This window comes from Sinocyclocheilus anshuiensis, unplaced genomic scaffold, assembly GCF_001515605.1.
Source record: "Sinocyclocheilus anshuiensis isolate Anshui unplaced genomic scaffold, SAMN03320099.WGS_v1.1 scaffold495, whole genome shotgun sequence".
Classification (NCBI taxonomy): domain Eukaryota; kingdom Metazoa; phylum Chordata; class Actinopteri; order Cypriniformes; family Cyprinidae; genus Sinocyclocheilus; species Sinocyclocheilus anshuiensis.
The window spans coordinates 210,165-220,612 of record NW_015552586.1 but is presented as its reverse complement, the minus strand read 5'-3'; positions in this window follow the sequence as shown (position 1 = coordinate 220,612).

Below are 10,448 nucleotides of genomic sequence, written 5' to 3'. Positions count from 1 at the left end.
ACATCATGTTCACATGATGAGTTTTATTTCAAACCAGACGAACTTAAAGTGCCCCTATTATGGATGTTTGAAAATGAGCTTTCATGCAGTGTGTAACACAGCTCTAAGTGAATGAAAACATCCTGCACAGTTTTAAATCTGAACGTGCACCGTGTATAAAGTTACTGTCTCTCAAAAGAAAGAGTCGACTCTGAATCATTTAAACGAGTCGAATCCCAAGCCGTTTTATGTTGACGTCAACATGAAACATTAGCATATGTCCCGCCCACTTGTTGCACGCGCAGACCCGGGAAAACTTGATAAAAATTTGAAATAAAAAAATCGGGCCAATCAGCGCAGATTAGCGTCACGCAAAGGAGGGGTTTGGAAAAAATGAATCGTTGAGCGAATCGTTTGGGAGTCGTTGAGCAAGTAAAGTAAAAATAAATGCATATTATAAGACAATCAAAGTGTTTTTTAACCTTGCATGCATGTCAACCGGTTGCTAGGACTCCCAAAACCAAAATATGAACCTTTCATAATCCATAATAGGGGAACTTTAATTTTGCCAAATGTTTAGCTTAAAGGAATAGATCACCCAAAAACGAGAATATGAAAATATGGAAATGTGCTCATCCTAGCATTGCATCAGTGTCTCAGCAATGGATGCTCTTAAGACGTTTTTAACTCAAATACATAGAGTCCATAATCCATAATAACTCTTCCTCCAGTGAAAAAGTGCATCTCCTGTTGTCTCTCACATCAAAATCCAGCCACATATTAGTTTAGAGCTGTTTAAACGCTGCTTGATCTGTGCAGATTTCTCTCCTGATTCACACCAGAACACTTTTTCACTGGAGGAAGCGTTATTATGGATTATAGACTCTATGGTATTTTAGTTAAAAACGTCTTAATGCTGGATGTGTTTCAGCTTTTGTCTTCTCCAGATGTTAACTGATGGACTGGAGTGCTGTGGATTACTTGTGGATTATTGTGATGTTTTTATCAGCTGTTTGGACTCTCATTCTGACGGCACCCATTCACTGCAGAGCATCCATTGCTGAGACACTGATGCAGTGCTGCATTTCTACAAACCTGATGAAGATCAAACTCACCTACATCTCAGATGGCATGGTAGATTTTTGAGTGAACTATTCCTTTAAAACGCGTATTTGTGCATCTTTATTTACAGTAAATGACACGCTTTGATATTTTGAGTAAACAAATATTTTTGGGGCCACTATATGTAAATAATTCATAAGCCAATAAGCAAAAATAATGCACTTATGACATATTAAAGTCATATTGATGTAAATAGTTACACGCAAAGCATATGTTTGTAATGTTTTATCTACTAAAATCATCTATGAACATGAATTGCCTTTGAGGTTTACATACCCTCGTCCAGTTTGTGTGTGAAAACCTTTTAATTTCTGACAGCAGTAGTGTATTTTGTATATTTTTTGGATAAAATGTTTAAATTCTTACATAACACCGACCAGACTACCAAAATATCACATTAATGCCATTTATTGCTTTAATACTCTGTTGTTATGATCCAATCTAGAGCAATCTATCTGGTAGCATTTAAATATTTTTTTATATGTTTTAATAATTAATAATTAATTATAAGTGCCAATTCTGGTTCTCTTTATTCAGCAGATGTGGCCCAATTTTTTAGATTGTGTTTTATTAACGTCTACACCTACCCCAATCCTAAACCTACCCCTTACACTAATGCAAAAATAGTAATTATTGTTGTACAGTGTGACAAAAATTACGACGTATTGATGTGCGCATGCGCAGTAGCGCAGTGTGTATCCCTTCTAGCCGGCGCATTAGTCCCGCCTTTCTTTCATCTCAACCACACTGCTTTAGAAAGCCCCGCCCACACGGCGACGGGCGCCTCCTATTGGTGTATTAACATTCTGTGTGTGAACAGCCCACGATATTACTTCTTTTACAATACACGCTCGCGTTCGTAGTTTCAGCTTTTATGATAACACAATAAATGTTAATAACTGTAGGCAAATAAAGACACACAAACCACAAAATATATAATTAATACACACTCTAGCCACAAAGAAACTCGCCGCCCTCTTTCTAGTTCGGTTGAGCGGTCAGTTTTCCCTCAACCAGTCAGAGCCACCATCGCTAGCCCCGCCCCTTTCCCACAGCGTAAGTTCGGTTGTGCGCCGAGCTTTATAGCAACCGTTGCCCTGAGCTGCAGCGCCATAGTCACCGTAGTCCTGGCGACTGTAACCCACCAACAACAACAACAACCTCCTCTCCGCTCCATCCTTACCTCCACCTTCCTACCATCCTCATCCTCATCCTCACACTAGTCCAGGTGAATATTTCCATATTAGCCGCTCGCTTATAAATACGCTCAGTGTTTAACCGCTGCATGATGCTTGTGGCTTTTAATTTCTATTTGATGATTGGAGTCAAATCTAAAGATGTTGTGTGTCGTGAAGGTTTTATCGGTGTCTCGTTTCTCGTTCTGCTTCTGTTGATGCGGCGCGTCCAGATGTTTCTCTTCTCGATCGCTTTTATTTGTTAAACCTGAAGAGCAAGCGACAGCTGTCGCGGTTTGAATGGTGTTTACGAATAAACGTGACACGTTTGTGAGACCTTAACGCAGAAAACGCGATGAAAACAGTGTTTTATCGAAGCGCAGCATCATCTTCTCCTCACGAAGCAGGTGATGCTAAGCGGCTAACGTTAGCATCGTGAAGCGATTCTTCGTTACAGTTTGCGTTTGTGTTCGAAAACACAACGTTTTGTGTTCGTTTTCACGTTTCTATTCGCTAAACACGCTTTGGTTGTAATAAACGTGTGTATTTGGGTCATTTTTAACAGCTCGGTGATGCATTGTCATTAGCTTCACTCTGACGCTCGTTTGCGATGAAACAATGACTTTTCTCTTCACCGAGTTGTTTGTGTTTTTGTTTTCGACTGATGAATGTTCCTGGGGGATTTTAAGTGGGATATAATGCTGCATATGAAGATTATCTGTCGGTCTTCTATTGTTATAAAGCAGGAGTTACTCTTGCTAAGCTATTGCTTTAAAGTTGTCCAAATGAAGTTCTTGGCAATGCATATTACTAATCAAAACTGAAGTTTTGATAGATTTACAGTAGGACATTTACAGAATATCTTCATGGAACATGATCTTTACTTAATATCCTAATGATTTTTGGCATAAAAGAAAAATGTATAATTTTGACCCATACAATGTATTGTTGGCTATTGCTACAAATATACCTGTGCTGCTTATGACTGCTTTTGTGCTGCAGGGTCACATATATATTATGTAAACAAAAACTTTTATTGGATGCGAGTAATCACAGTTAATGGTTTGACAGCACTACTGTTTTCATGTCCAGCCATAATTTGTGTCATTTCATCTTTTATTTTTTCCTGACGTTTGCAAAGGATGATGATGATCTGTGGATGATGGTTTTTACTAGAAGCAAACTTACAGGCTGCCATTGACACTATCTTAAGATGCACCAACTAAACATCTGCTGGAGTTTGTTTCATGGCTCAGCATAACTTGGCAGTTCGCATTAGTCTGTAACCGCTAAAAGAGCGTGTCAGTTAATGCAGTGTTGGTTTGTTGTCTCTTGGATGGATGCAGAAATGCGAGCGATCCTCACACATTCCAAACCGCAGCAGGTTCAAACAAATCGCTAAGGGTTTCCTTGAGTTGCATCATGGTCCTCTGCGAGATGGAGTAGCCTCTCGCTTCCCCTGTTGTCTTCATTATAGGCTGAGGAACAGTTGTGTGCCATGAGATGCTGGAGAAGACCTGACATGTGCTCAGTGGAGAGGGGCAGCTTGGGATATCGCTCCATCCAACCTGCTTCACTGACGCTCCACTAGAAATGCAACCTCTGATATTGTGGAAATGAATAGTGATTTTAGTAAAAGGAACTTAATGCATTTTCAGAGTATTTTCTCTGAAAGCAAACAAAAGCAATCCAGCTAATGAAGTTGATTATGTTATTCCAGGTGTTTCTCTCGGGTCCGGTGTTTTAGGTTTATTTTCTGTCGTTGCCTTCCCCCCGCTAGTCTGTTAATGGCCAAACCGAGAGGACGGGATGTCAGAAACCGCTAGTTATCAGCTCACGTTACCACTTGAAACGGGGCCGTGCCACCTGTCCGCAGTATCATGTTGCCTTTCCAATCTCTTTAAGAGATACGGATTGAGTAAATAATTCATATCCATTTCATTTCAAGCTATAAACCCATTGAGGTTCATAGCTCTCGAGCGTGTGGGCGGATGCTGCTCGGAAAAAAATGATTTTTTTTGATTAAATTACATTTAAAAAGAAAAAAAAATTAAGATTAATCAAGTCTCTTTATTTTTTGCTTTATTTTAGTGCGTTTTTTTTATTTGTTTTAATCTAAAGCACCCCTGGCAATGCTAAATATACATCAGCTACTGTAATCACTTCAGATGTCTTTGTTTTAATGATTGTTTGTTACTTTATTCTCAATATTTTCGCTTCAAGCTCAATTGGCGCAGTGGATTCATTTTTTGGCTACACTCTTAAAAATAAAGGTTCCAAAAGAGTGAGTTGCAATAAAGAACCATATTTGGTTCATTTCTTAAAATGACCATTTTCATAATCTTTAATAATCTAAAGAACCTTCTTCCACTTTTTGGTCAATGCAAAGGTTCCATGGAAGTGAAAGGTTCTTCACAGAACCATCAGTGCCAATAAAGAACCTTTATTTTTAAAAGTGCAGTGGGTTTTTTAATAGCCAGTTCCAATACAGATGTCTCGATAAAGCCAGTACACTCTTAAAAAAAAAAAAGGTTCTTTATTGGCGTTGATGGTTCTTTCAATTCTACAAAAGGTACTTTTTATAGTTGAAAAAGTATCTTTAGGTTATTAAAATGTTCTTCACACTCAAAAAAAAAAAAAACAGTTCTTTTAATAACTGACCACTGAATGATCCTTTGGGGAACCAAAAATTGCATTGTTGCATAACCCCCTGTTGCAACCTTTGTACATGCATGCACAATTTAATGATTCCAAATGAGACTCAAACTCAAATTTCCCTGCCTGATATATATGTATGGTATCCCAAAAGTGTATTTGACCCCTCGTACCGTGCCGGGGCACACTCAGGGCCGTGGGGGTAGGGACAGCAAGTGTCGCCCTCCTCTTGGGCCTTTGTTACCCTTCGGCTTTTGAGGCTGCAGTTGCTCAGCCGAGCTCTGGGTTTAAGTGGCCCACAGGGGAGCGGATGAATGAGAGGAGGTGAAGTCAGCTGGAGCGGGGGGGTGGAAGAGGGATCAGACAGGTGCCTGTTTATGCACGGCCACAGGGAGCAGGTGGGGTTACTCAAGACAATATAGAGCAGTGCTTCAAGATGCACAATTTTACATTGGACATCAAGTGCCAGAATGATTGATCAATAAACAAAAGTATATATAAAATCAAACAATGGAACGTATTGTTTCCATGAACTGCGTAGACTGTAAACAAAACTATTAACATAGTCTGAATTAGAGAATTGTCTTTTTAGTTTCACACTGGCGCATAGTTTGAGTATTTGATTTCTAAATGTCTTTAAATTTGATTTTTTTCTTTTTTCTTTTCTTAGCTGTCAGTAATTGGCTGTGCAAAATGCATAGTTGTTAATAAACGATTTTGGTAACACTTTAGTTTAGGGACCAATTCTCACTGTTAACTAGTTGCTTATTAGCATGCCCATTATTAATTAACATATTGTCTGTTTATTAAAGCACATTCTGCATGACCATATTCTACACCCAATACCTAAACTTAACAACTAGGCTACATTACTAACTAGAGCCCGACCGATATATCGTTTTGCCGATATTATCGGCCGATATGAGCCTGTCGCCGATATATCGGTATCGGCGAATATAATAACAGATTGGAGATTAAAATAATAGCAGATTTGTCTCATTTTAAATGAATAATAAAAACTGAGATAAAAAATTTACTTAAGCCAGAATTTAAATGTTACTATGGTAAAATAAATATTCAAACCACGTGTGTTACAACTAACACCCCGTTAGTTTGTGCATCGCACTCATCGCAAGTTTATTGTTAAATTGTTAAATGCCCTTACGTATCTCTGTCACCATTATAAGTGTTTGGTCACCACATTTGAGTGATCATTGCAAAAAATGTGTTTATGTATATATATTCTGTTTATGTCTATACTGTATTCTATATATAGTACCAGTCAAATGTTTGGACACACGAATGGGAAAGTGTCCAAACTTTTGACTGGTACTGTACTATAATATACACAAAGAATATCGGCCGATATATTGGTATCGGCCTTTTTTTTTTTTTGCTCCCTAATATCGGTATCGGTATCGGCCCCAAAAAACCCATATCGGTCGGGCTCTATTACTAACTATTAATAAGCAGCAAATTAGGAGTTTATTGAAGGAAAAGTCATAGTTAATGGTTTATTAATAGTGAGAATTGGAGCTTAAAATAAAGTGTGACCACAATTTTAATCCTTGTTGTGAGTGAATATGTATTTAATGTAGTCCGCAGTAGCATTTTCTTTCACCTTATTTGTGATTTTTGGGTTAGTATGAGGGCATGTCACACAAACTGTTTCATAGGCCATAAACATCTGTTTCTGCATCTGTCTAATTTGTCAAGCGTCCAAGTAACAGATGCATGCGTGCTGAAATAACATAGAGTTTGACTGGGCAAAATTCAAAGTAATTTAAGTTGTAACTGAAATACATTTATAGATACGTTTCATTAATTTATTTCACTAAGTGCACAAATGGATAGTTGCAATGTATCATTTGCATTTACCATATTTCTGTGAATCTGATGCTGTATAGATTACTTAAGGACACCAGAAAGTAATAAACTAGCGACTGTCATCTTTGTCATTTGTCACATTGAATTTAATATGTCTCTGATTTGCTAGCATATTTATAAACAGGATGAGGGTTTTATGTGTGTTTACACTACAAATCCTCATCTGTTGTAGCATTTCGGAGGACATATTTGTAGCATTTACTAAGAAGAGTTCAAATTGGATTTTAATTGGAATGTAAGTCTGTTTAATGAACGGTTCTGTTAGGGGTGTGCGATATTGACAAAAAATGATATCTCAATATTTTCTGGGATTTTATCGATAACGATAATTAGATGATAGTTTGCAGATTGTGTTATTGTGCTGATATCTTAAGCACTGCCGTGGACAGCTGAAACCTACAGTTTTTGATATTCTTCATATTCTGTGTGATGGTCAGTTCACAACAGTGATGGAAATTATCTTTTCCAATAAGTTTAAATAAATTTTTACCTTTTATGGACATTTTTACCTTTTATAAAGCCATTTTTTTCTAACAGTGTGCGTCATCTATTGAGTCAAATTCTTATATTTCATCAGTGAATTAGAATAATAAGACATTTGGGCTGTTACCGAGCAAATAAACTCAGTATCAACAAAATTCATCTTTGCAATGCAGAGGAAACACAGAAGCTGCATCTGAAGTGGCGTTTAGATGCATTTGCACACTGTTTAATGCAGGACATGAATAGAGCCCGACTGATACGGGTTTTTTGGGGGCCGATGCCGATATTAGGGAGTAAAAAAAGTCGATACCGATATATCGGCCGATATTCTTTATGTGTAGGCTATATTATAGTACAGCATAGTCAAAAGTTTGGACACATTCATGTGTCCAAACTTTTGGCTGGTACTGTATATAGAATACAGTATATAGCCTACATAAACAGAACATATATATATATATATATACAGGGCCTAAAACGAACTTTTTGCCACACCTGCCAATGGCCGGTGACATGATAAAATTTAACGGCCAAAAAGGTTTTTTTACCGGCCATGAAACTCTTTTTGCAAAAACAGTCTGTTATTACTACTACAATGACTAAACATATTTACAATGTTTTTAATTTGTCCTGCTGGTGCAATTTGCACCAATTTGACCTATTAATTATAGCGATTCAACATTACAGTATAATTGAAAGCCATTATTTTTAACATTTAATAGGCTCTGAAATAGGGATGTAACGATTACCGGTTTGAAGATAAATCGTGATAAAATTCCCCACGGTTAGTAATACCGTTTCATCTTTTAATTATCATTAAAACCGTATTAGATTACCGCGATTTGAACAACTCATGAAATACTGTCCAGCATAAAGCACAGTTTTCAGTAACAGTGTCACGTGCGCACAGCACGCAGAGTAGTTTCTTTTTGAGTGAAAACAGGGCGGAAAAGCTGGGAGGTTTTAAAGAGTGCTAAGGGAATTATACAAATTAATATATGAATGAATTCATTATATGAATGTACCTCTGAAGGTTCTGACTGTCTTCAGAAACGATTCGATGGCATTTTGTTTTCATCTTCGCTTCATGTAATACCTAAAGGAAGTGTTCTTAATCGCAATACTGCTTTGTCCACGGAGGTTACGGGAAACAGCTCTAATTCAGCTTTTCCATCAGCGCCACCTGCTGTCAGCGAGTGGATTTACAGAGACTTATATTTACATTCAGCCTGTGTGCAGTTTCTGTCTGGCAAAAAAACGGACCGAATTTGCATGCCCTGCTGTCAATTTTGACTGGTTGATGAAAAACAGTGTGGATTCTACACATTTGAACTATTCAGATAAGTTATCTAGAATTATTTATGGAGCAGATAAAATATATATATAATCATTTATTAATCAATTATCATTTTGACATATTTTCTTTATTTAAAGGCTGAAATGTGAGGTTTACCTTTTTATGAAACTTTTTCCAAGCTTTATTTGAACATTTGCATTAGATATTTCAACATGCTATTAAACTGTTGTCAGTCAAGTTGCCGTTTAAAATTCAAACATCATTGGTAATGTTATTGTTTTAGTGATTATGCAAACAAAAAGTCATTTTATTAGCTGTTTGTTGATTTTTAAATGTATAACTTGAAGTGATTTATGTGTCAGTCCTTTTTGAACATCTCCAGCACATTTTAACAATACCGTGATGATACTGATAACCGGCTTGAGTGCATGTGCTACTTTGACAGTGACCTCACCACCTCACGTGTAAGTCTGCATCATTGCTAATGAGTGTGGAGAGGCTGAGCTCCACTTTGCCAAGAACTGTAAGGATCAAAGCCCTCTCAGACAGCTTGTCATGTGTGGATGCTTCACTCTGTCTCACTCCAGTCTGAGTTAACATCCAGATTAGAGATCGACCGATATGGGTTTTTCTATAACCGATGCCGATGTTTAGAGGTCAGGGTCAGCCGATGGCCGATATGTGCTGCCGATTTTTAGGGCCGATATCTTGACGTTTTCCCCTTCATTTGCATGCTAAAATGTCACACTAATAATAAGTGGATGCACAGCATTTCTAAATTTAACATCATCATTTAGTGAACACTGACTTGAACCATCTCTCGAATCTTAATTTTGTGCACTGCACGGTATTAAAATAAAATATTTATCCAAAGTTAACCAAACAAATCAATAAACTTACCAAGTATTAAATATATAAAACAGGTACTGTTACTGGTACAGGTATAAAAAACAAAACAAAACTGTCAATCATTTACATAAAAGTTTTAGAGCATTTATCAAGCAGAATTTTTCAAGTTTGTTGGAACATAAATGTAAACTTAAATATACATTTAAATAAAATAAATACAACTTTATAAATAAAAATCAATTAAACTGAAAAATATAAAATATATAAAAAATAAATAATGGTAGTGCTGCAAACACACTAGCAACCAGCAACATGCGATGTGATGTGACCGATGTGATAAGCATGAGTTCTGGGCCGCGGCACGGCCGGTATAAACACCAGCACTGACTGAATGGCCACGATCAGCTCCGGTGGCCGTAACACAGGCTTTAATGCGCCGTAGACAATATCGGCGACAGGCTCATATCGGCCGATAATATCGGCTAAACGATATATCGGTCGGGCTCTAGACATGAATGCATTTAACCTGCAGTTACAAATGCATCAATAATGTTTTGATATTTTAAACGTAAAACGTTGAATACTGATATTTGAAATTATTAAAAAAAATTATAAAGATACTTTAAATGTGAAGTTAAAACCACCAGTAGGTGGCAGCCAGGTAAGCTTGCACTCTATAGTCGCATTTTATTTTATTTTTTTACGTTATACTCAATAATTACAAATCGCACATTGTTAAAACAACAATTACGATATTATCGCAGACGATATATATCCCACACCCCTAGTTCTGGTAAAAAAAAAACAATACGATTAAGACAAAGTCATCTAGTTTGAAGCCATAATAGTGCTGCATGATTTTTTAAGAGCAATGCCAATAAAAAAAAAAAAATGGCAATCCAAACTGACATAAACCGTTCGAATGTTATCTCTGAATAGTTTAGTCGTGTTCTGGATGAAGTCTGTTGACTCATTAGCGTGTGCATTGGAAATGGCCGTGA